We start from the raw sequence: 27,533 nt of genomic DNA, 5'->3' as shown, positions 1-27,533 counted from the left end.
CCCACTATGATCAATTTGTTAAGTGCAAATCCTCTGAAATACGAAGATTACATGTTAAAATGAACTACATTTAAATCTGTTTAATTTAGGATTTATTTAAATGTGTAACTGTGTATTACTTTGGTTACAAAAATGTGAGATACTTCTTTCAAAGACCGAATAAGCCCATGCATAATAATTCCTTTCAGTTTCAAACCTATTGGATTGATAGATAAAATATTTAAGTACTAGTAATTAAATGAATGAACATACTCAAAACAAATGAGAAGTCTCTGTGACCCAGGAACAGACAGGAATTGAAAGCAGTTTGTTTAGCCAAGAAACCCCTGGTGGTGAGGCGGACTCAATCTCTGTGGCCATACAAAGCTAGGTCTGGGTAAGACCAGAGAGTTAGGACTTCAGGCTGGGAGAGGGGTGTGAGGGGACCGGGTGCCTCACCTGGTGAGGGGCTACAGCCTGACTCTTGCTTGACTAAAGCTCCTGGACCATCAGCATCTCAAGTCCTGTTTTTAAAATAGAAAACAATCCAATATTACTGCATCATTTTTGCAGCTGTAGTTGGATTCCATTTTAAGATGATGTCAGACTAGGACAAGGTGAACATCCCAGTTGAGCCCTTTCCATGTTGAGAGAAAGGCAGCCTAGTGCGGTGGGGAAGAGCACTGTTGGGGGGGGTCAGATTGTTCAGGATGGAATCCCAGCCCTGCCACTTCTAGTGTGTGCCTCCAGGCCTCAGTTTCTCCCTTTGTAATATGTGAGGAACAGCAGTGCCTACAGCAGCGGGTTGTGTATGAAATGAGTACGCACCTGGAACTCGGCCCATAGCAGAAACCATGTAACATGTGTTATGAATAGTGAGAAAGTGTTCATCCTATATGTGTGGAGCATCCCGTATAGGTCAAGCTTTTGAGAAACTGATTATGAAATGAAATACTTATTTGGCTACTTTTGTATTCAATTTTAAATATCCTCCTTTCATGTTTTCCCCCCTAGACTTCAGTCCTTATATTTAAACACCTAAATGAAGCGATGACCCTGGATTGAAGTCTCAGCAAAACAGCCATCACCTTTCAATATCAGGTGAGACAGTTTATGCATACTTTTACCTTTGGAAAGTGTATTTCTCTTGGCCGGAATTCGTTAGCTCCAGGAAATTGTGAGAAATGGGGAGTTAAAGTCCCTGAGTGGGCTGTCTTCTCCCTAAAACTTGCTTTGCCTGTTTTCTAGATTCGCTGCCAGGCCACATCATCACTCACCTGCTTCCTCACACTACAGATCCAGGCATTTCCCTTGCTGCTTCCTTCTACCTCACCCTCTGCGCCCCAATCCAATCACCCATTCTAAACCCTGCCCATTTTATTTCTAAACATCTTTCAACCTTGAATCCTCCTTTTCATGTTATCACTCTCCTCATAGAGTTTCTCATCATCCCTCAGATGGCCAGTGTTCCCATCCACCCAGCTGGGCTCTCTGCCAGCTGACCTGACCCTCCAATCCATCTGCCTCCCAGCTGCTAGAGAAAGCTCTCCAAACAAAAGCCTGACAGCGGCTCTGCGTGGCCGCTATGGGATAAAGTTTCACATCCCTGCTGGAGCATCCAGCCTCCTTTTCCAGCTTCTCACGTGCTGCTCTCCCATCTATTGGAAATGAAAGTTGCCCACACGCTATGGTTTTTCTCACGTATTTCCCCTTTCTCATTCTGTCAGTCTGCCCGAATGCCCTTGTCCCTCCCTCACACTCCCACCACGGTCACCCCGTCACCACAATGCCTAGCTGATGGCTCTTTGAAGATTTATTTCATGCAGTGACTTCTATTAAAAAAAAAAAAAAAAGCCTTCCCTGAAGCGCCAAGGCGGCTTTAGGTGCCCTTCCTCCAGGCTCCCGGAGTACTTGGGCGTTTGTGTTTTGCCCTTGTGAATAATATTTTTTTCTGGTAAAATGGCTCTGAGACTAAACTCTTCTTGATCCTTCTCTATGGATTAGACTTAATTATCAGAATACAATATGCTAAACTTTGATGTTTAATTGTGAAACAATGCATTATTAACATTTAAATAGAAGCCTTTAATACATGTAAATGAGAGTTCAAAATACATAAAGAATTTACATATTAACACTATTTCTGTATATTTTAAATGAAAGAAAAAGATATGGTGTCGACAGTAGCATGATGTTCTGATGCTATTTCTCTGTGTGTGTGTATGTGTGTGTGTATGTGTATGTTTGTGGAGTGGGGAATAAGAAGAGCTCCAACAAACGGTTTTTGGCTCTGGTCCCCTTTTCCACCAGCCTTTCCTCTGTCAGCAGCCGCAGAGAAGGTTGGGCAGAACTCCTTGGTTCGGTGACCATTCAGTTACATCACATCACAAACGAATAAAAACCAACCTCCCATTCTTTCTTATTGGCCTTTCCCCTGTGTTATTTGCTGTGGAGTAAGATGACTTAACTTCACATTGAGGAGACTGGAGAGGTTTCTAATGCCTTATGAAGGGGTTGGGGAAACTTTGATTCTGTGTAGTTATATAGCAAGAAGGTATAAAATACATACAGTTAAGCACGTTGTGTTATTTAATGTTAATTTGGACAGAGAAGAAGTTCTAAAATGGTTTCCATTTTGCCTCATTCTTCTACAGAAAGTGGCGTTGACACCTATGAGGCTACAGTGTGTGTTCAGTATTTGTCAGTCTCTTGTTGACAGCAGCTACTAAGGGGTGTGTGTTTTTGTTTTCCCAGTGCTTTGTGTTGAGTTTGTGCATAGTAGGTACTCGATTTGACTGTTGAGTAAAAAAAAAAAAATTAACAAAGTAAATAAATGCATAAGTTTAGTAATTTAGTCAATCTCTGATATTTCTTTAAAAGAAATTAAAGTCAAATGCTATAGTTAATATTCATGCCAGACAGCAAACTAAATGAAGAAATTTCAAAAATATATTCAAAATTATCCCTTTGTAGTTGTTGAGGGCTGTTGAACTCAGTCATTTTCCTTGAGAATTAAAAGTTGTTTGTTCTGAATTCAATTCAAATTTCAAACTATTGAAATTTACCCCCAAACAATACCAAATTCTCACTTGGTTTTATCTTTGTCCTTCAGTTACCTAATATGAGGTTTGAAAGAATAAAGCATCACAACTGCAGGCTTTTCACTTAATTTCTAAAGCCCTACGTTTTTCACATTCTTCCTTTAGTGTTCTTTAACCCAAACAACTAATCATTATTTTCATATTTTGAGTAAAATGGTAAGGAAAATACTTAGATGTTAATTTCTACCATCAATAACTCTTTTTTTAAAAGTCATGCTTTGCCTAAATGAAAGCTATTATAAACAGAATAGCCTGGGGGAATTTTAGAGTTTCTAAATTCATATCAAATATAAAGTACACTCAATCAGTTTTTACGTGTTGACTCCAAACTACAAATGGCTCATTTCGACATAAGACAGATTAAAATTTCAATTGACCTTTGCTTAAGTTTTTAAAAATAAAGGAATCATGTTTCTGTGCTCATCTCATGATACTTTTTCTTTGTTTCTGTGTAACTGAAATAATTGTTAACTCAGGGATTTATGAGATTTTTAAAAAATTACATACATTTAACAAAATACATGTTTTTCCTGTTGACTATTGGATGATCACTATGGCATATATAAAGATTTAGTAAAAGCAGTTGAAGTGCTGTGGATGATCGAGTGTATTTTTGAATTATTGCTTCCCAAGATGTTAACAGAAATTATATCCACTCACAAAATTAATAGCTTTTTTGGGATTTGTTTGTTAAGAAGCAAAGAAATTATATTACTGGATATACTGAAAAACTTATTTGTATTTTACTTCTTTGAGAGATTGGAGGTTTATCTGAGTTAATACAGTAATTAATAGCATATACATTTCTCTTTTCACTTAAGATATTATAAAGAATGACTAGAAACTTGGATATTTATTTATAGTTAGAAAATCTTACTGATATTTTAAATAATTCTAATAAATGACAGGATCAAAAAATAAAACAAGACAACAAAAAACTCTTTCAGTCTTTTCAAATCTTTAAACATCCAGAGAATTACAAAATTGCTCTAAAAATATATCATCATATCCTGGATTAAGGCTGCAGTTGTATTAAATGATTATTACAACCCCATCAAATCCTGAGATTCCAAGAATTTTTGAGTATCAAATCAAGAAAACACCAAGAAAATACATTCAGACAAGACAGACATGTATGAAATTTTCACTCAGTTATTTCGTATATCTAATTAAACAGATCCTCCCTGTTTAAATACCATTTGTTTATGAATTTGGAATTTGTCTCATTGCAAGTAACAGAAAATCCTACAAATAGTAGCTAAAATAATTACCTCAAGAAAAGCCTACTAGAGCTGCTGTATTTGGTCCATGTTCCCTTTTGTTTTGTCTCTCTGGTCTGCTATCCTTGTGTGTTCATTTGTCCTCTTCTTGCAAAGGACCTCGTGCCTCCATCCCTTCTTCCTGCCTGCTACTGATTACCTCCAGCTACACTGAACCATCTTGATTTCCTTGGTCAAGACTGGTTTACCTCCAGGCATTGGCCTCAATTTTTTCCTCTTCCTCTCACTTCTTTATCTGGCCAACTCCTACCAGTCCTTCAGATCTCAGATTAGACAAATGCTTCCTCCAGGAAGTCTTCCCAATTACCAAGTTCTGGGTTCAGTGCCCTCCCAATTCTTTACCTTTTATAGCCCCTGTATTTTGTTGCCTTCTTACTTGTCTGTCGGCCATAATAAACCACTTGTTCTGTGAAGGCACAGACTGTTTTTCATGTTCACTGCTGCATCCCTAGTGCTTAGCCAAACAGTAGTACGTATTTAGGAATTTATTTAAGTATATTCTTACTTTGTAACTTTAGAATAAAACTCTAAATAGGACACAGTAATTCTGAACTCTTAGTAGCTTTGATTAACTCATTCTTTCTTCATATCATAAATACGTGTTATGTACCTGTCATATGACAAGAAGTCTGTTTAGCATTGGGGCTCATGGATTGTGCATTATGAAAATAATAGAGATACAGACAAAGTGCTAGAATCATTCAGAATAAGTAGTCAGTAGCTGTACTTGGGGAACCCAAGGACCACTCTCCAAAGTAAGGAACATTTAGTTCATGAAGGCAAAACTTTTCCTATCTTCTTCATCACAGAATTCCCGGTGCATAAACTAATGCCAACAATCTGTTAAGTGAAAGAATAAATCATTCCAGAGTAAGAGAGAAAGTGGGATGGTTTCGGATTAACACATAAACTGCTTTATACATATAAATCTCTAAAAAAATTGAGGTTAAAATGTACTTAATTTAATTATAAGGATGCTTGAGGCAAAGCTGTGTCCCCAGTGTAAGATACCTGGATAATTCTCTACTCTCCCTTATGACAGAACTGAATTTCCTTGCCTGTTTCCAGACTGTAGATCTGTGTGATAAAAAATAGTGATTATGCCGGATAACATTGATGCTGTTTTCTATTGTGAATTTAAAATCTCTCTGTAAGGAAAAACATTTATAATGCCCTCTTGATCAAATCATCCCTTGTGTTAATTCTTGCCGTGAAAGAATTGTCAGGTTATTGTGCATAGTGTAAGGGTCAGTTTGAGGCATTATAAACAGTGAGTCTGAGATTATATAAGCTAGAAGCCTGGTTTATAAAGAGCCAACTAGAGAAAAGAGCATCCAAAGCAGTTGAACAGATGTGTATGCCCACCTTCATGCACATAGATACACCCAGATTTATGCATCAGGACATAGAGATTAATAGCCAGTAGTCAACACCAATAGTTATTTTTAATTGTGCAAATTCATACCACTTGGGTAAGGCACAGGGTTTACGTGACTTCTCCATAGTTACATAATTAGTGAGTGGCGGAAATATTTGGCTTTTAGACTTCAGGTTCCATATTATTTTTAATACATTCTGCAGACCCAGGGTCCCTGGGAAACTCACCGCATACCTTTCTTGCGCAGTCAAGGTGGGTAACACCCTTCTGTATTTGCAAGTTGATGTCAGGTGAATTCTCCTACATCTCTGTATTAAGACTTGGCACCTCTATTGCTGAAGGAGAGAGAGACTTCTCAGCTTCAGGTGAAGCTTAAGTTTGGAAATTAGGGTTCTTGATCAGTGAACAGTAGGTAGAAGAGGCATGAGAGCTAGGTAGGCATAGGGATTGGCAGAAATTCAAGGCCTTTTGTATATCTTTTGTTTTTTTCCTTCCTTACTCCCTGCCCCTGACCTGTCCCACTGTTAACAAGTTTTAAAGCTATTTAAGCAGTCATGAAATCTTGCCAGGAAATTTCTGGGCCACTCTAAGTCTACAAATGAAAGTTCAGAGCTAGGTAGGAGCCATTGGACATTTTTCTGACTGAAATAATTCATTGCTTTTGGTCCTGAGTATAAGCTTGGCTCAGAAACGAAAGATGGGAGGTTTCTTTACCCTTCATGCCTGAGAATTCCTAGTCCCTGGAGTAAAGAGAGAAAAGAGTTATATATGAGGGAGAGGGTGTAAAAGTACATTCTTTTATTTACTGTTAGTGAAAGTTCAGGGATATATTTTGTGGGGTTTTCTTTTCAATATTTTGTAATGTATCCTGAGCAAGTATAGTTTTATTCTAATGATACACATATGTTTGTACTTGGTATGTTGAAAAGAAAATTAAGAACATTTGGTTTAAGGGACTGAGACCTTCAGAAAGATAGTAAGAAGTCCAAGTGGATACTGGAAAATTATATTAGGTACTTTATTGAATGAGTCTTATTTATGTGAATTTCACAAGATACTTAAAAGTACACAAAGCCTTCCCAAGTGCATTTTGTCAAGGTTTCTTGAGAACAAATTCCAAAAAGCATTTCCTTCATTAATGGCCCTTTTCAAGCCAACTTGCCAGGTGTTTCAACTGTTTTCCAGGAAGTATAATTCATGTGGGGATGTGTGTGAATGCTTCTTTGGCTATTTTATGTTTAAGATGTTCTGGGGTTTATTTATTTATTATTTCCCCCATTGTTTTTGTTAAGATTCTAATTATGTATTTGGGAGTTTGTCTGCTTCTTTTTCCACAAGCAAATTCGGAATGCGGGTAATTTCTGAATCATTCTCTCCCATTTTTCAATAAATTATATTTGAACATGCAACTGAGTTGGAAGAGACCTTCTTTTCCCTAAAAATAATGTAACACAAAAAGGGAGAATCTTTTGGCTCTGAAGTTTAGATTTTTAAATATCTTTTTAGTTTACTAGATAATAATTTCTTTGTATTTAACTACTAGGCCTATGAGCAGACAACATGCAATCCCTAAATATTATTAAAATATTTTCAATATTAAGCAGAAGGTACCAGTTACTAAGTATCAAGTAATTTCTGAAAACAGAAGTAAGCATGAGAATTGAGATTTTCTTTGAGGGTGGTGCTATATTAGGAATTTATTTCAAGTGTTGGGAAGATTTTACAACTAACAATAAAGTGTTTACAATTAAAGATAGAAAGAAATCTTATCTGAGTGGAGTGAATAATCTTGGATTCCAAGTTACAGTCCTTTTTCTCAGCTGTTTAATTTTCTGGCAAAAGAACATAGTGCAGGATTTAAATCAAAACAACAAAACATTTATCAAAAACCCACTATGTGCTATTATTCTAGTCAGTTAATACTTCTAAATTGTTACTATGGCTTTCAGGTTATTCTTTCACTGACAGCTATTACCAGCTTCTTCTTTACTGACTTCACATTTTCCAAGTCCGCTGTCTTCCGTCCATTGTCTTCAGCGTTACTCAACAACATTCCTCCATATTCCTGACTCCTTTTACTCCCAATTCATCACCATCCTCCTCTGAGCTCATCTTAGATGACTTTAGTGTCACTAACAGATTTTTTTTATTATAAGTACATAGCTTCTTGATAGTAAACTCAATTCCATTTCCCAAACCCCATCCTAATTCTTATCACCTGTGGAAAAAAGACAATCTCAAGTCTTACTAGCTGATCACAGCAGTGGCATGCTGGTAAATGTTTAACAACCAGCTCTCTGAGAAAAAAAGAGAAGAGAGGGCCTGATCTGTAGCTGTTGCTGATTATCATGGCGTAAATACTTTCACGGTGGCTGATTCCCAGTGACCTCCCATGATTTCCTTGAATTCAGAATTCGGAAATCGGGAAGAAATGCTCACGATGAGCTTGCTTTAGCTGGAACTAGCTGGCACCAGCACACCACTGGATCATAGGTTCGTGTTCCACATTCCTTGTGTCTTTTCCCCACCCACCTCCTCCATTCTTCTAACCTTGAGTCTCTTAGTTATTGCTGACTCTACTAGGTTGATCATCATAACTTCCTCGTCTTCTGTGTTGAAGCTTATTGGCAATACCTTCAAACACAAGTCCCAAAAGAATAAAATTCTCCAGCTCTTCCCTTTGTGCTGTATATACCCATCAAAATTAACCCGGGTTCAACCAAGAGTCGCCGTCCCCCCCACCCCCTCCAGTATTTCCCACTCCTTTCTCCTGGCAGTAAAGGATTCTGGAGAAAATTGTGTGTCTGTACATTTAAATTGTTTCTTAATCCACAGTCTCTAAATTCTGTAGACTTTAGTGCTTTTATTATTCCTTTTAGTTTCCTCGATCAGTTCCTTCCATTACTCCCATAACAGCTCTTATAGTTCTTCGTCTCTTCCTTTAGTTCCACACTTTCAGCCAATTCTCATCCAAGAATGGAGGGCTCAGGAATGACACTGTATGCCCCTCTCAGTTTTACTTTTGCTCAATTCTCTGCTTGGTTGATGGTGAGGTAACAGGGTGATGTTTCAGGGATCTCAGTCATCATCCATCTGATTGCAACCAGTCTGGGGTCTATATTCCAGTGGTCAGCATGGAGTTAACTTCTTTTAGCTGGTGGAGCTTTTGGTATTTGTCAAACAACTCAAAGATATGGCTTAGGGTATTATCTGTTGACCCTTCAGGAGTAACTAAAGGTCCTTCACTTTGTTTTATGGCTGAACTATTATTATTTTGTCTTACATGACTGTTTTCCTTTGTTTCTGAATTTTTCCATTTCTCTGATTAAATTTACTATTTGGAACTCCGGGAAGGCCTAGGAGGCTAAAGCTTTTTTTCACAATCAAGAGGCAAAGAATAAGAGATGGGAGGGAATCTGACCCCAGGAAGGTCCCCTCAGGGTTCTCCTCAGTTTCAACGAAAACAAGATCCTTTTTTGCAACATGCCTTCACATAAAACCACCAAATATTACGTCTTTCTTTTATTGTCACTCTATAAAGAATTTGTGTGCCTTACATTTTTATTTTTCACATCATTCAGTCCTTTTTTCCTTCATGGGAATATAACTTCTTGGGTCTGCAGGACCATAAATTTCAGAAAGGCTGACAGTGTATGTTGTTCACAGCACTCTACAACATGCCTAGGCAATCAGTAAGTATTCATTGAATAAATATATGCCATCACTGCTCCTGAAACTGCCCTCAATTAGCTAATCAAGATTTCTTGTAATTTTTGAAATGATTTAAAATTTTTTTTAAACCATCTGTATGGCTTTCTTTTACAAAAGACCCTTCTGGAAGCTTTTTATTCTTAAAAACCTTTCATTTCTTGATTTCCATGTTTATACTTTCTTTGTGTTTTCATCCTATCTTTCTGAATACCCTTTGTTTTCCTTTGGTGATTTTTTCTTCTGCCTGCTCCATGAAGTTTGATGAGCTCCAGTATCATTTCCTTTCTCAGTTTTACCTTTTTCTGTGTGGTTTGCTATTAACACATATGAAGAATTTATATGCACTAGCTTGTCTGTATATCGATAACCGAATCTGTTTTCAAAACTACATTAATTAAGATAATATAATATTGATATAAGGATAGACAAATAGGTCAATGGACCAGAATAGAGAGTACTTAAATAGATTCACCTGGACAAGGTAAAAAAAAAAAATATGTTGACGGAGGTACCAGTGTAATGCAATAGGCAATCTTTTAAAGAAACTGTTACCCCAAAAGGGAAAGGAAAAAAGACCCCAGTTCTTGTCTTACCTGAAAGATAAGAATTCAGATGGGAGATGGAAGTGTTGTGTAGCAAAAGATTTTAAAGGTTTTATTAGCAAAGGGTAAGTATACCTCCAAGAGTGGGAGGTGTGCTGATCCAAGGGTGGATAGCAATGGTCTTTGTTTGCCCCTTCTCTTGTACCCTTGCTCAGAGGTGGTCTCTTGATTGATTGATGGCTCTTGTGCCTGGAGTGCTTAGTCATGCTCATTCCCTTTTGTGTATGTCCTTACCCATGATGCCCACAGAAAAATCCATGGGGAAGGGCCTAGACTGCAATGCTAATTACATTACAGCAAGCACTGAGTCATGCCCAATTGCAGCAGTCAGGTTTTAAATGATTTCTTGCTGGCACTCACTTAGAGGAAATAAAGCCCCTTTATGCTGGAGTCTGGCATAACCCCATCTTCCAGACCATCCTCCCTCTCCTCCTTCTATCTGCTCAGTGCCCCCACTTATCTAACTGCCTAACAAAATGATGCTGAAACAACTGGATAATCTTATAAAAAAAATTATTATCCTTGATTCCTACAATAGAACATACAAAATACTAACTTGAGCTAGATTTTAAACCTAAATGGGAAAGGCAAATGATTTTTTGAGTAAGAAAAACCTAAATATAAAAGAAAAAAATGAACTGGACTTCATAAAAATTCAATGATTTTTTGAGTAAGAAAAACCTAAATATAAAAGAAAAAAATGAACTGGACTTCATAAAAATTCAAAATATCTTCTCATCAGAATGTATCATTAAGAAACTGAAAAAAATCTACAGACTATCAGAAAATATTCCCAACACATATATTCAACAAAGGATTCCTACAAATCAGTAATTAAAAATTAAACTGGCAAATAGATTATTTCAAAAAATAAGATATGTGAATGGCCAATAAGCCCGTGAAAAGTTGATCAATCTCATTAGTTACCAGAAATGCAAATTAAAATCACAATGAGCTGTTGCTACATACCCAGCAGAATGGCTAAAATTTGAAAGATTAATGCTAAGCACTGTATGTTAGGATGCAAAGCAAGTAGGCCTCTCATCCAGTGTTTTTCTGCATGTTATATGATACAATCACTTTGAAAAATATGTCAGCAGCTATTTTAAAAGTTGAACATGCTCCTACGTTATGATGCAGTGATTCCACTTCTGAGTATCTACTGAAAATGAATGAAAATATGTGTCTTCTCAAAAAACTTGTGTAAGTATTTTCACTGCAGTTTTGCTTATGTTATCAAAGTATCAGAAACAACTTAAATGTCTGTCAAGAGGAGAACTGATAAATATATTGAGGTGTAATCACTCGATGGAATATTACTCAACAATACATTAATTTAAAGAATGAACTCCTAATGCACATGATTAAATCTCAAAAACTTCATGTTGAGTAAAAGAAGCGAGACTCTGAAAGTCTATATGATTCCATTTACATCAAGTTCAGGAACAAGCAAAACTAATTTGTGGAGATAGAAATCAGACTAGTGATTATCCTTGGGAGGGGGGTGATATTCCGTGAAGGCAAACTGGACCGTCTAAGGTGATGATAATGTTCTGCAGCTTGACTGGGATATTGGTAACAGAGTTGATTACGCTTGTCAAAACTATTGAACTCTGTACTTAGAACTCTATATTTTACTTCCCCTAACTATACCTCAGTTAAAATTAAATCATTAAAAATATCAATATTTTCAAGTCTCATGTCTCTCTTGGATTCCCAGTCTAGATTACTAATTAGTTATTGAATGTCTCAACCTGCAGAGCTATATTTTGGATGTGATATATTAAATAGTGGAACTCTGTATTTTTTCCCAAGTTTTCAACTACTCTTCTTCTGCCTTTTGAGTTTTATTGCACATTGTATAAGATTCCATTTTCCTCTCCTTTCTTTGTATATCAATTAAATTTCTTTTTAAAAAACTTTTTAAAGTGATTGTCTTAGAGTTTGCAATATACATTTACAACTAATTCAAGTCCACTTTCAAATAATGTTATATCACTTCACAGGTAATGCAAGGAAGGATTTTATAATAACAAAATATCCCAAATTCCTCCTTCCTATCTCTTGTGTGATTGTTGTCATTCAATTTACTTATACATAAGCATATATAAGGAGATATAACTATGTGAGTGTGTGTGTGTGTGTGTGTATATATATATATGTGTGTATACATAACTGTGAAATAATAGAAAAAATTTATATATTGGTTTCTGCCTGTGGTTCCCAGCACACAGCTCTTAAAACTCTTGTAATTCCCTAAGTCATAAAACACTAGGGCATCTTTGGTTCTAATATTTGGTTTTTGACCCTGGTTCCCGATACCAAGCTCCTAAATTCCTTGTAATTTCTTAGGTGATAAGAGTATCTTTTGTTCTAATGAGGTGACTCTGAATGTGCTTCTGGATGGGTCACCAGAAGGACGAAGCCATGATTAGGAGCTTGGAATTTTCAGCCCCACCCCCACCCCCCCCATTTTCCAGAGCAAGGAGTGGGACTGGAAATGGAGTTAATGATTAATCATGCATATGTGTTGAGGTCTCCATCTAAATCCCAAAAGTACAGGATTCGGAGAGTCCTGGGTCCATGGACACGGAGGTGCTGGGGGAGTGGCATGCCGGGAGAGGGCATGGAAGCTCTGCACTCCTTTCCCACATGCTTTGTCCTATGCATCTCTTCCATCTGGCTGTTAATCTGTATCCTTGTTCATATCCTTTTATAGTAAACTGGTAAACAGTAAATAGACTGTTTTCCTGAGTTCTGTGAGCTGTTTCAGCAAATTAATGGGACTTGCTAGGAGGGTCGTGGCAACCTTGAATTTATAACTGATCAGTCAGAAGCACAAGTGACAACCTGGACTTGCAGTTGGTAATGGAATTAGGTGCAGTCTTGTGGGACTGGGCCCTTAACCTGCAGGATCTGACACTAAACTGGTGTCACAGAACTGCTTGGTGTGGAAAGACCCCACGCACATCTGGTGTCAGTGTTGTGGGTGCGGTGGTAGTGTGAGATAAAGGAGGCACAAGAGGAAGACTGAGGATATTCCTCATTTCCCCACTGTTGCTAGTATTACTTTGGAAAAAAAAAAAACATTATTTGTTAGATCAGTTAAGAATAAGGATAATAAAGTTTTTATTTTACCTTCATCATTCCTTCTCCAGTGCTCTTCCTTTCTTTATGTAGCTCCAAGTTCCTGACCATCATTTTCCTTCTTTCTGAAGAACTACCTCTGACATTTCCTGCTGAACAGTTCTACTATCTACAAATTCCCTCCATTTTTGCTTAAGAAAGTCTTTATTTCCTTCTTCTTCTTTTTTTTTTTTTTTCCAGGACAAATCTGCAGTATACAGAACTCCTGGTTGATTTTTTTTTCCTCAACAATTTAAAAATATTTTACTATACTCACATTGCTTGCCTAATTTCTGAGAAGTAGGATGCCGTTCTTATCTTTGTTTCACTGTAGATAAGGTGTTTTTCTCCCTCTGGCTTCTTTCAAGAATTTTTCTTTATCTTTGATTTTCTGCATTTTGTTGTGATATGCATTAAGTGTAGGTTTATTTTTTTGGAATTTATCCTGCTTGTTCTCTGAGCTTCCTGGATCTTTGGTTTGGTGTCTGACATTAATTTGGGGAATTCTAAGTGGCTGCTGCTTTAAATATTTCTTCTGTCCTTTTCTCTCTTTCTTCTCCTGATATGACTGTTACACATGTTTTACACTTTTTGTACTTGTCTCACAGTTTCTGGATGTTCTGTTCCTTTATTTATTAACGTTTTTCAGTCTCTTTTCTCTTTGCTTTTCAGTTTTGGAAATTTCCATGGACATATCCTCATGCTCAGAGGTTCTTTGCTTAGCCATCTTCAGTCTACTAATGAGCCCATCAAAGGCATTCTTTATTTCTGTGACAGTGTTTTTGATCTTTATCATTCCCTTTTTATTATTTCTTAGACTTTCTATCTCTCTGCTTTCATTGTCCATCTGTTCTTCTTTTATTATTGCATAAATTTGACATGAAACATGTTGTAAGTTTAAAGTGTATGTTACTTTGATAGATTTATGTATTGTAATATGGTTGCCATTGTAGCAATATTTATCACATTACACAATTACAGCACAATATCATCTCTATTCATTGTTCCCTGTGCCCATCTGTTCTTGTGCACTATCCATTATGTCCTATCCTTTGGAGTCATTAGCACATTAATCATAGCTGCTTTAAATTCCAGTCTGATCATCCCAACTTCCTTGCCATATCTGAGTCTAATGGTGATGTTTTCTCTGTCTTTTCAGACTGTGTTTTTTGCCTTTTAGTAGTTTTTGAAACTTTTTGTTAAAAGCTGTACATAGTGTACTAGGGAAATGAAACTTCATTAAATAGGCCTTTATCAGTATGTTGGTAAGTTATGGAGGAAGGGGAGTGTCCTATAGCCCTTTGATTATGTCTTAGACTTTTAATGAACCTTTGCCCCTGGTTTGTGAGCTTTACAAATAATTACCAGTTTTTTCACCTACTTACGTTGGACAGGATGGCTGTTGGGGTCTAGGATTGGTTATTTTCTTTCTGTCTTGTGGAAGACTAGAGTGAGCTAGAGTTAAGTATTTCTCTTAAGGTGGGTTGAACAGGCTCTTCCAAAATCCCTGCGGTTTAGGCTCTGACAACATAATTTCTCTGAGGGCAGGTGTTAAGAAGAATCAAAGGCTCTGGTGTACTTCACAATGGTTATATTTTCTCTCACCCTGCTGGAAGCACAAAGGGATTTTCCTCTGGTCTTTACTGTGAGGACATTGTGGAGCTGCAGAGGGTACAGTTCACAGGAGTATCTGGACCTCTGTATGACTAGGCTCTCCTGGAGTTTCTGACTGTCAGATTTGTCTGCATGGACCCTGTGGCAATTTGTCCATTATAGTTTAGGTTTTCCTACCTTGGTATTGGTTCCCACAGAGGTTTCTACTCATGAGTGTCTGCTCCTATTAAGTTTGATTCTCTGTATCCACATGGCTGTCTCTCCAACTTGGGGGACAGTACTTTGTCCTGTGACCTCACATCTCTAACTTATCTAGCATGAGTTGTTGATTTTTAGGTCTGTTCAGTTTGTTTATTGTTGTTAGGGTGGATTGAAGACTTCCAAGCGTCTTACATACTGGACCAGAAACTTAAAAACCAAATTCTGTTTTTATACTACTGAATTGACATAAGAGTTAGTGAATTTGCTTAACTGTGAAAGACCTAATTTTGAAACTGTTGTATTAGTTCCCTGTTGCTGCTGGAATACTTTGCCACAAACGTAGTGGCTTACAACAAAACAAAGACGTTATCCTACCGTTCTGGAGGTCAGAAGTTAGAGATGGGGTTTACTGTGATAAAGTCTAGATACTGGCAAGTCTGCATTCCTTCTGGAAGCTGTGGAGTTCTTCTTCCTCGCCTTTTTCACCTTCTAAAGACCACCTGCATTCTTTGTCTCTTGACGCCATTTTTCTGTCTTCAAAGCTAGCAACGTGGGGCAGAGGCTTTGTTAAGCTGCTGTCTCTCTGGTTCTTTCATCTGATTTTCTCTTCCACTTTTAAGGACTCTTGCGATTACATTGGACCCACTCGGATAATCCAGATTAATCTATTTTAATGTCAAACAATTAGCTACTTTAATTCTACCTGCAACTTTAATTCCTTTTTGCCACATAATATAACATAGTCATGGGTTCCAGAGTTTAAGATGTAGACATCTTAGTATGAGGAGCATTATTCTACCTGCCACAGCTGATGCGTTCTTCTTGATTTAGGGCAAATGTGGGAAGGATTAACCAGTTTTATCAATGAACATGCAAATATTAAAGGAAACATTTAGTGGGAGGAAGCTAGGTTCTGATTTTTAAAACATATAGGTATTTTTGGGAAAATGTAGAGAATGTGAATTTACTATTTTAAATATGAATTTTATGAAATCTAAATATAGCTCAAAAAGGGAACCCTTCTACACTGTGGAGGGAATGTAAATTGGTGCAGCCATTATGGAGAACAGTATGGAAGTTCCCTAAAAAAATAAAAATAGAGTTACCATGTGATCCAGCAATCCCAATGCTGGGCATATATATGTAGAAAACTCTAATTTGAAAAGATACATGCACTCCAGTGTTCATAGCAGCACTATTTACAATAGCCAAGATGTGGAAGTAACCTAAATCTCCACTGACCGATGACTGGATAAAGAAGATGTGGGTGTATATATACAATGGAATGCATTACTTTGCTGTAAAAAAATGAAATAATGCCATTTGTAGCAACTTGGATGATCTAGAGATTGTTATCATACTAAGTGAAGTAAGTCAGAGAAAGACAAATGTCATATGATAGCACTTTTATGTAGAATCTAAAAAAAAAAAATGATACAAAGAAACTTATTTACAAAATAGAAACAGACTCACAGACATAGGAAACAGCTATAGTTACCAAAGGGGAAAGGAGGAGGAGGGATAAATTTGGAATTTGGGATTAACAGATACACACTACTATATATAGATAAACAAGTCCTACTGCATAGCACAGGGAACTGTATTCAATATCTTGTAGTAACCTATAATGGAAAAGAATCTGAAAAAGAACACATTGTGTGTGTGTGTGTGTATATATATATATAGCTGAATCACTTTGCTGTATACCTGAAACACTGTAAATCAACTATACTTCAGAAAAAAAAATTTAAAAATAACTCAAGTTCCTACTGAAAATTTATCACCCCAAATGGTGAGTGCTGTAAGTGTAAAATATGTACTGTATTACAAAGACTTAGTTTGAAAAATAATGTAAAATATTTCATTATAATGTTATATTAATTATATTTTGAAATTATTGGGCATGTTTAGGCCAAATAAGATAGATTGTTAAAATTAATTTATCTTTAAAAAATATTTTTTAATGTGGTTATTAAGAAAGTACATTCAGCTTGTGTTATAGTTCTACTGGACGGAGCTGACGGAGCCGTCAGGGTTACACGTTTCCTTTACGTGGTGACTTGTGCTTCCCTGGCACGAATTCACATGAAGCCTGGGATGTAGTGAATGAACGTGCAGGGCACAGCTGGCCCAGCTGCTGCTGGCTGCTGGCTGCTCTCAGAGACGGAATGTTAGAAACAGTGCAAGTGTCACCAGGTCTACTCTGTGGGCCAGGTATTGCCTATTGGCAGCCAGAATTCATATCCATTATCTTTAATATTTCCTTTATGTTATATGGATTGCAAGGTTGGGAAGTAAATTTTCCAGTCTTCTTGGCCACTAGGCTTGTGAGTGTGATCGAGGTTCTGCCAGTGGGATGGCAACTGTGCAACTTTATGGAAAGCAGAGGCCATTCCCTTCCCTGTGTCGGTGGTTTTGGGGGAGGTCACACTCTACATTTCATTCCCTCGTCACCAGCTTTTTCGGTCGTGGCAGCCATTACGTTGGTGCAGTTCCTGTTTTCTGATCTCTGCATGGCAACTGTGGTACTCTTACTTTGACACTTAGTGGCAGCCCTCTGATCTCTCCATCTCTGGCCCTTCCAATAATGTTACAAGCATTTAATGATCTATATAAAGAACTTCTTTGTTAAAATGCTTGGAATGGTTTCCATTCCCTGTGCTAAACGCTGCAACGCACCTCATTTTCAGATGAGGGAAAAGAGTTTCTAGATTTGATTCAGGCTAGAAAAAGAGTCAATGGCAAAGACTGGATTAGAATTAAGCTCTCTTATTTCCTTTAAAATATTCTACATCTGCACATATAGAAAACAATGCATAGTGCAGTAGAATATGAATGCTTGAACAGAGATTAAAACCTTAAAGAACAGTTAGGAGATATCACAATGGTTCAGATAAAATATCACAACAATTTAAACTAATCTGGAGAAGTATAATTGGAAAAGAAAGACTGAAGCTGAGTGAAATTTTGTAATAAAAATGGACATAAATCAGGTTTACTAAATATGAGCCATTGGGGAAAGGCCAATGGTGAGTCCAAGTTTGCAGAATTAGTATTTGTTCAGATGGGTCACCACGAAAAAGAAAAGCAAGAGTATTTTATAATTCAGGTGTGGCAGATATACTGAATTAAGTTTATGGCTGATGGAATTTGAGATTCTTATAGAATGTCCAGCTTGAGATTCTTCTAAGGAGCTGAGGGAGAGCACAGAAAACAGAGACAAATTGATCCTGAGGACCATAAGTGATTCTGGAGAAGAGTGGGTGTAAAAGTGTGAGGGAATATGGCCAAACTCAGTGTCTTGTTCATATTTTGGAATCCAAGTAAAGTAAAGAGCTTGAAAAGGAGGCAAAGAGAGAGTAGCTAGAAAGACAAGAGGGAGTGGGATAATCAAATGTTACAGGCAGAGGAGATAAAAGAAAAGCATTAAAAAAGGGAGATTCTGTAAAGAAATGAAAAAAGCAGGACTCAGGCAATGCTAATGGATTTGGCAATACATAGATGAATTTTTTTTGAATTCTGAGAGTAGAAACCCAAATCTAAAAGCAAGAGTGACTGGTGCCTAGAGGCACTACATCCAGACATTTTTGAGTTAGCATTTTCAATAGGTCGGAGTATACGTTATGACTTTATGGGTACCACCAATAGTAGTGTGCACGGCACATCTGGGTACCATAATCATATATGTCACAGCAAAGTGCACTTCTTTTCGTTTGTTTGCAAATTGCACGTTAACAGTCACAGTGTTAAAATTTTTGTGCTTCTTCAAACTTTAGCTGTAGTCAAGCGTCCATAGAGGGGAAACAAGAAAAGTTTGGCTATTGTTTTGAAATGCTATGTGAGTCAATAGATTTTATTCCTGATTTCTAAGATGATTTATCAGCACTAACTGATTTAAATTTCATTCTCTTCCCTTAAAAATATGTAGCATCCAGAAAGTAGTCGTGGAAGCAAAAAAGAAATGTCCAAAGATCCTAATGTTTCTACCTGAGGGAGTTGTTCATTTGTTTGATGAGGATTTACTTTGGAGGGAAGGATAAAAATATATCAATAACATAGGACTAACAGAACTAATTTCAGTTGTGCCTGCTGGTGACAGAGCTTATCAGTTTAAGTCATGCCATATAGTCATATTACATTTACGTCCACTTGTAGCCTTAGGCAAAGCTACCAAATACCGAAGGCTTATTTTACACTTCTATTTGAATATATTTCTCCTCAAAAGGAGCCAGAAATAAAGACTGCAGTGATACCCTCAATTTTCAGACAAAATGCCTGTATTAAAGAGGTCATGACCACTATTGTTGAAGTTGGCAATGATAAACAAACACTTCCATATGTTTCCATTTATATATCTAGTAAATATGGTTACTCTTGATGTAGTTATATGACATTTCAAAATGACTCCATGAAATGTAAATCATTAAAATAAAATATAAACAGAATTTATGGTATTTTTAAAATTAAGCGTCTACATTGTCATATTTAAGGTATCCAAAGAATGCTTAAATTATATTATATATATACATACTAGATACATATCATATATATAGATATAGAGAGAGATTATGGATTTAGAATAGCTAATAAACTTAAATTAATATGAAAAAGATAGACTATAAAATAGAAATTTGGACAAAGTTTTCAACAGACATTTCACAAGAGGTTATTCAAATAATGACAAAATGAAAATTAAAATGCAAATTAAAATCACACTGAAGTACCATTATCCAGCCACCAAAATTGATAAATTGAAAAAAGTCTGAAAATATCACGTTTGTGAGCATGTGGAGCAACCAGAACTATCATATGTTGTTGGTGGGAGGGTAATTTGTTGTAAACACTATGGAAGATTGGCCATTACATGTATGCCATGTTTATTTCCTATAACGCAGCAATTCTGTGCCACTCTATGTACACTGCAGAATGAAGACAAAACATAAGACATGAATTAGAACACTTATAATATAATATATATTAACGTTTCTTCTTTATCCATTCATCTGTCAGTGAGACACTTGAGTTGCTCCATATTTTGGCTATTGTAAATAGTGCTACTGTGAACATTGGGCTGCAGGTGTCTTTTCGAATTAGTGTTTTTGTTTCTTTCTGGAAAATATACCCAGGAGTGGAATTGCTGGGTCATATGGTAGTTCTATTTTTAGTTTTTTAAGGAACCACTATACTGTTTTCCACAGTGGCTTTACCAATTTACAGTCCCACCAACAGTGTACAAGGGTTCCCTTTTCTCCACATCCATATCCATTTATTATTTGTAGGCTTTTTGATGATAACCATTCTGACAGGTGTGAGGGGACATCTCATTGTTGCTTTGATTGGCATTTCTCTAATAATTACTGATGTTGAGCATCTTTTCATGTGACTGTTAGCCATCTGTATGTCTTTGAAAAAATGGCTATTCAGGTTGGAATTGTTGACTTAAGGAAAACAAGTTTGAACAATTAAAAATGCAGTCATAGTACAATACATGGCTCTGTAGTCAACAATAGTATATAGTTCTGATGATATAACCACTGAGGGTTTAATTTAATAAACCAATAATTGTATAATTATTTGGGAGGCTGGGGGAATACAGGTTGATGAGAGATACGTCTCCATCTGGCGTAACAAGGAGTCAGTAGGTAAATGCCAAATTACTAATTACTAAATAGCAATGCAAGCACATTTTTAGAAATGTGGAAGTAATTACTAGAAAAAAAAAGTTAAAATTGTTTCCTGTGGAAAAATTGTCTAAGAGAGATGGGAAGACATCGGGTTGGTGACCACATTCTTTATGTGAGCCTTTTTAGTACATTAGAAAAAACAACTTTGTGTGCCTTGCCAACTTTTGATATAAAAAAAAAACTATAATAATAGATTAAAATGATAACATTTCAAGTTTTTTATTTTATTCTTTAAAACTCCACTAATCTTGATCAGTTTGGTAAATAAGTAGTCCATATCCTCAAAACTGTATAAGACACATATACAAGGCAGAGTTTTTTTTTTTTTTTAATGATACTTAAACTTTGCAATAGGGCATCAATTTAGAAAGCACTCTACATCCAAGGCTCAGATCTACATTCAGTACTCCATATAGATGAAGTCAGTGGACGGTAGAACTCCAAAGATCTTTCTGAATGAGAAATCTAAACTTGAACGTTCACTCTCTGCCAGAAAAGTGCAGCTTTCTCTGAAATTCTCCTTCTTCCACTCTGGGCTCCTTTACCAAAGTACTTCCTTTCTATACAGTATTTCCATACCATCCTAGTAGCTTGATAGGTAACAAGCCCTAAATGGTTACATTTACTGTTGTTTATAGTTTGTTGTCACAGTTGCAGAAACACCAACTACAGCAGGCGATTAAACCAACTTCATGATATGCCTTTGCTGCAAGATCGAAGTTCTAACTTTTCAGTTGTATTTGGATCTAAAATTTGGCTTCACGTGAGTTCACTCTGTCCCAGGAAAAAGAGAAGCCAAGTTTACATTGTATATTAAATGTTCCACTGGTTGTCTCTATTTTTTCAAACATGACACGTACTTTATGGACTGGAACATAATGGCAGGTAATAAAACCATAGGATTTATTTAAAAGTTTTTTCTTTCTCTCTTCTTTTATCCAAATCTTTCTTCTAACATTAGGTTTTCCTTAGGTTTTCAATGGCTATCTTTCATCTAACAAATAAAGCAGACATAGCTTAAATTCTGAAAAGAAATGGTCAGAGATAAGAACTAATCAGTCTCTAGTAATTCTTTCCATTCATTTTGTTTAGTCTCTTTTTAAGTTTCTCACCACAAGTCTCTGTAACTTTAAAATCAGAACTCCATCGACCTTGTATAAAGAATTGCCGTTCCTTAGCCACAGAAGCGCTAGATGTGAGGTAGGTCGTTCTGAAGCTCCAAACAGGTGGGATTGCCATTTTCCATTCCACGAAGTACGTGCAAATTCTTGTCTTGCCTTAGAGGGAACAGTTTGCTACCCTCTAACGGGAGAAGTTCATTAAACTGTTACTAATTAAAATCTGATTTTGAGATTAGCATACAAGTGGACAAATTTAGCATATCTGTCTATACCCATAAGATATCAATTTGAATTTGTAATGACAACAAGAGACCCAAAGTTACTCGAAGCAATTTATAGATATTCATCACTATCATAATTGGTGATCTTAGAGTTTCGGTTGAAGTTAAATCTGTACATATACCTGCTAAGTTATCTGGTATTTTCAGAAAGAAAATGAAACGTTATGCACTTTAAAAGAAAAAGAAAAAGAGAGAAGAGATTCTCATTTTAGTTGCTTTAGACTCAGGATATCAAAGATACCAGTGATGTTGTTTTGACAGGAGTAGAATGATGAGTTTTCTGGAAGGCTTGCTTAGCCTCACCAGGTTTTGTCTGACACTTTTTGGGGGGACGTCAACACTCATGAATGACAACGAGTTGTGTGCTCGTGCATCTCATTCAGTATTGGAATGCAATTCAAAATTAATGCTGCTTCAAAGATCACATTGGGAGGTACACAAGAGTCCTAAATCAAACAATGCCTGTAGAATGAAAATAATTGGGGGATTCTGTCTTTGCCAAAATGGGGTCGAGTGAAGGAGCCTCAGTCACTCCCACACTTTCTCATTAGTACTAGAAGCACTGGTTAAATTGAACATCATCAACTTCAGATTCAGTGTATTAACTCACCAAACTTATCATCTCAAGCAGGCAGATTTCTATTCCAGTGATTCTTTTCACTGCAAAAGGGACTCACCGTCTCCTAGCTAATCAAACTTGAAACCTGCAAGCAATCCTAAATTTTTTCATTCTCCCTCCTATTCTGCATCTAATCATTCATGAAATTGTTTTTCCTACCTCAGAAATATGTCTGGAATATTAAAATTTCTTCTTATGTCATCATCACTGAGATTCCGAGAATTATCACTGTGAAAGTTTTCCAGTCCCTCTCTCCCATGCTTGCCCTTTCTAATCCATTCTTGGCTCAGAAACCAGGGGAGTCTTTTAGAGGATGCATTGCCGTTCTTCAAACTACGTGGTGACTTCACATTGTCTGAAGATACCCAAATTCCTTATAACACTATCCACAGTCTGGTCCTTACAGCTTATCTCAGTTTACCTGTGCCCTTTGTGCTTTAAATCTTCTGACCTTCTTTCGGATTTCAAGCATTATTTGCAGAATCTCTTGTCTCTGGGATTCTGTGCTGTGTGGGGGGTGTCATACATTTGTACGGGATGCTCTTGCGCCTTTATTTTTACCCTATTCCTGTTCATCCTTTACCTGTCAGTTTAAGACTTCGTTCTTTAAGGAAAATTCCTCATTCTTAGATAAGTTTAAATCCCTACGTTTTGACCCAAAGCCTTGTGCCCTGAACCTCTTCTTCATATTTCAATTTGCAGCTCAACGTTCGTACCTGACTCTAAGCCCTGTGTCTTTTTCTATCTTGTTCATACTTAGCCTCCTTATTTCTACTATAAATCCTGAAATATGGTAGAAGCTTGATAAATATTGATTTATACAAATTGAAAGAAATACATCAGAATGATGAAACATGTGTAGCAGCTTCCTTTCAAATGCTGAAGACTAGAGATTTCAAAGCATTATACTCATATTGTCATAATCCACATTTGCTTCTTGTGGTTTGCACATTAGAATTGTTTGTGAGTGTATATGCATGTGTGTGCTTATGCACAGGTGTGTGTTCTTAAAGGGTGGAGAGTGGAAAGAAAGAAAGTATAAGTGTCAAGGCCAAAAACATGATTTTGGCCAGCAGTGTGGAAAGCACTGTGGGGGACAATTTGCCTTTCTTTTATCAAAGGCCTGCCGTGTTCTGAAGTCTTTTCTAGGCTTCTCAGTAGACTCTAGAAAAGCCCATGTACCAAAACAAAAATGCTTATAAAATGCACATAGCAATCCTCCGGAGAATAAAGCGTAGCATACCCTGCTACCTTGGTCTTCCTTTAGAGATGAGAAGATCTGAGAGAATGTATAAAACCTAATCCCCTCCTGTGGTTTTAAGAAAATATTGAGAACAAAATGCCTGTAACCCTTGGCACGTAAGTGTTTCCTCTCTACCTTGTGGAAAAAGCCATTTTGTGAATCTCTGCTTTTGAAAATGAGCTAGATTTTTTTTTAAGCCACTTTATTGAGACGTCTGTATACTTTGGAAACATCACCTTTCTCAGATTCTGTACCTTGGAATAATATTTCTCTGGAGATGTTTCTAAGTTAAACAAGGAAACCTGCATGGTTTGGGGGTGGGTGGGTTACACTGCACTGTATCATACTATTAAAAATTTTGAGTATTGCCATAAAACATTTGAGTAACATAGATTAACCTAGATTTTCCAAATATTTTATCATGCAACCAAACTCTCTGTTTCTTTGGTTTGAATGCTTATGAAAATCCAAGCCACTCAGAAAAAAAAAAAATGATTGAATCCTAGTGGAAAATGAGTTCCAATCTAGCAACCTTACCAGTGTCTTTTACCATTCAGATAACCTAACATATCCTAGTCTCAGTTACAAATTGTAAAATGACAGTACTCACGCCTACTCCCAAGTAGTGTGATGAGAATTGAATGAGATGTATATATTAGAATTCTTGCTCAAAAATCTCATTTTCTCTTCTGAGTTCCAAACCACAGGAGAAGAAATTGTGACAAAGCATTTCACATGAAATATATACAGCAGCATTTAGTAACTAATACTTCCTCAAAGAGGAACTATTATAATATATTATTGTAATTGTAACATTTCTGTAAATCCTTAAACAACAATGTTTTTTGCACCGGGGTAACTTCAAAGATGGAGGTTTTGTATACATTCCGGTTGTTGCCATCAAGTGTCATACAGCAGAAAGGCAAGTAGGGCCATGCATGTGCACAGGGGACACCTGATTGGCACTGCAGTCAAAGTTCAGGGAGATGCACTTTACAGACAAGCAAAGCAACTGCAGAAACAATTCTGAACGCTCTTTTACATTCATATCACTCTCAGCATGTCTGCAAATCATAAACAGGCGGAAGGAAACATCAGAAATTGGAGCACATAGCATGTGGGTTTTTAGACAAGTCTAGGTTATGAATTGGAAATGACTGAATTTGAATTCCTTGTCAGATTTGTGCCAGCACAGCTGACCTTTATCCCCTTACCAGTCCTTCCCTGCACCCAGTGTCCCTCACTCATGTTTAAGGAAAATTCAAGCTAAGAGGAAAACTCAGACACCATGGAGTAAACACAACATCCTCCACCTAAAGGGTCACACTTCAGAGAGAACAAATGATATTTTCCCCCGAGAGAATTGTTGTTAGCAAATATATGACAGTTCACAGACTTTCATTCCAGGGAAGCTAACTGGAAATGGAAATCACTGAATCAGACTGTAAATGGAAATTACCTGCAGGAGTCTCAGTTATTTAAAGTTTCAGTGATTTCCCTACATGCATTTTTGCTGAATTCATGTTTAAGAAATAAGAAAGTCAAACCATGGTTTCTCTTTTAAAAAGACAAAAAAGTAAAACTACATTCTAAGGTTCTGAAATCATTCATTGCTTTGCCTGGTTAATTTCCAAGATCTAAACAGCAAATTAGCAAATAGCAAAGGTTGTGTATAGATTTTTGGAATGGATTAAGAACATTTTATTTGATTTTAAAGTGAGAGGAAACACGAGGCGTAAGAAACACAGTGTTGTACCAAGTATGTTGGAGAAGTTCAACTGGGTGGTGGTTGCTTCACCTTCTGAGATGAACATTTTTCTTTAAGAAAGAACCACATTTCATTTATCTAAATTATATTTCATTTTATGTATTGGTACTTGGTATATGGCAAACTATCATCATTGGTCCAGGTATAAGATTTTTAAGTTATTTTTTATTTATTCACATTTTTAGTTACTCATTTAATAATAAAATGAATCCCTGTGAAACTAGCTCCCAAACCAAACACTAAAGCCTCACAAACGAGTTACTTCCAAGGGCTTCTCCCCTATACTGTTTCTCTGTCTTCCCTGCTCCCAGAGGTAAACATTATTCTGATTTTTGAATTTACTACTTGTAGTGGATGCTGAGGTTAGCTGCTGGGATCATCTGTTTATGATTGAGGAACTTACTCAGCTAAGTACTGGGAAAGTTGATGATTGGCACGTTTTCCTGTATCTCTCTCTTGGAATTACCTGAGAGTCTTCACATCCAAGATCCAAGGTCACTTCCTTTCTCAGGGACGGCATGCATTCAATTGGTGTGTGTGTGTGTGTTGTGTATGTGTACGTGTGTGTGTACATGTGTGTATGTGTGTGTTGTGTGTGTATATGTGTTACGTGTGTGTCTGTGTGTGTATGTGTGTGTTATGTGTGTGTGTATGTGTGCGTGTATGTGTGGTACAGCCACTTTAGAAAACAGTTTGATACTTTCTTATAATACTAAATATGCACAATTATATAGCAGAGCTATGGAAAACTCAGGCATTTATTCCAGAGAAATGGAAACTTATGTTCATTAAAACGAACAAAAAATCTGTACATGAAAAATAACAGCTTTATTCATAAGAGCTACAAACTGAAATCAACCCAGATGTCCTTCACAGGCAAATGGTTAAACCAACTGTGGTGCATCCACACCATGAAAAACTACTCAACAATAAAATGGGAAAATGGCTAATACAGGCAACAACATAGATGAATCAACAGGGAGTAATAATGGCAGAAAAAACTCAGTCCCCCAAAATTACATACTACATGATTCCATTCATATAAGATTCTTGAAATAACAAAGATATAGAAATGTAGAACAGATCAGTGGTTATCAGAAGTTAGGGATAAGGCCTGGGAGGTGTGGTTATAAAAAAGAAACAGGAGGGATCCTTGAGATGGGTTCTTCTATATCTTGACTATAATGCTTGACCCGGAAACCTATACATGTAATAAAATTCCATAGAACTAAATATACCCACAAAAAGGAGTACAAGTTAAACTTGGGGAATCTGAATAAGGCTGGTGGTTTGTATCTGTGTTCTCCTTGTTGTGATATCGTGGTATAGTTTTGTAAGATGTTACTAGTGGGAGACACTGCATAAAGAGTCCAGGATCTCTCTCTGGTATTTCTTACAATAATATGTGAATCTACAATTATCTCAAAATAAAAAGTTTAACTGAAAAATATAATGCTTGTTTTTAAAGTTGATAGTAGTTCATACTATGTACTGTCTTTGGGGATATTTTCCTTCTTTCAGATACTCCCCAGTGTATTTGTATGACAGGTTAATACCAAGATATATTCAATCTCTTGTGGATTTCTTTCATTCAGTTTTACTGCTGTTTAATATTCCATTGTGGCTATAATTCATGTGTGTCTTCTACTATTGATTAGCATTTGTGCTCTTTTAAGTTTTTGTTATTATGAACAGTCTTGCCTTAGTACACATGGTATTCTTGGGCAAGTGTTTCTAGTTCATTGATTTGCTCCCATTAGTCCTTTAAATTTGGAATTTATTCTGTGTGCCTTTTATAACTAATTCCAACCCTATTTCTTCCCTA

The sequence above is a fragment of the Camelus dromedarius genome, chromosome 1 (assembly GCF_036321535.1).
Source record: "Camelus dromedarius isolate mCamDro1 chromosome 1, mCamDro1.pat, whole genome shotgun sequence".
Taxonomy (NCBI): Eukaryota; Metazoa; Chordata; class Mammalia; order Artiodactyla; family Camelidae; genus Camelus; species Camelus dromedarius.
This window is presented reverse-complemented; position numbering follows the sequence as displayed.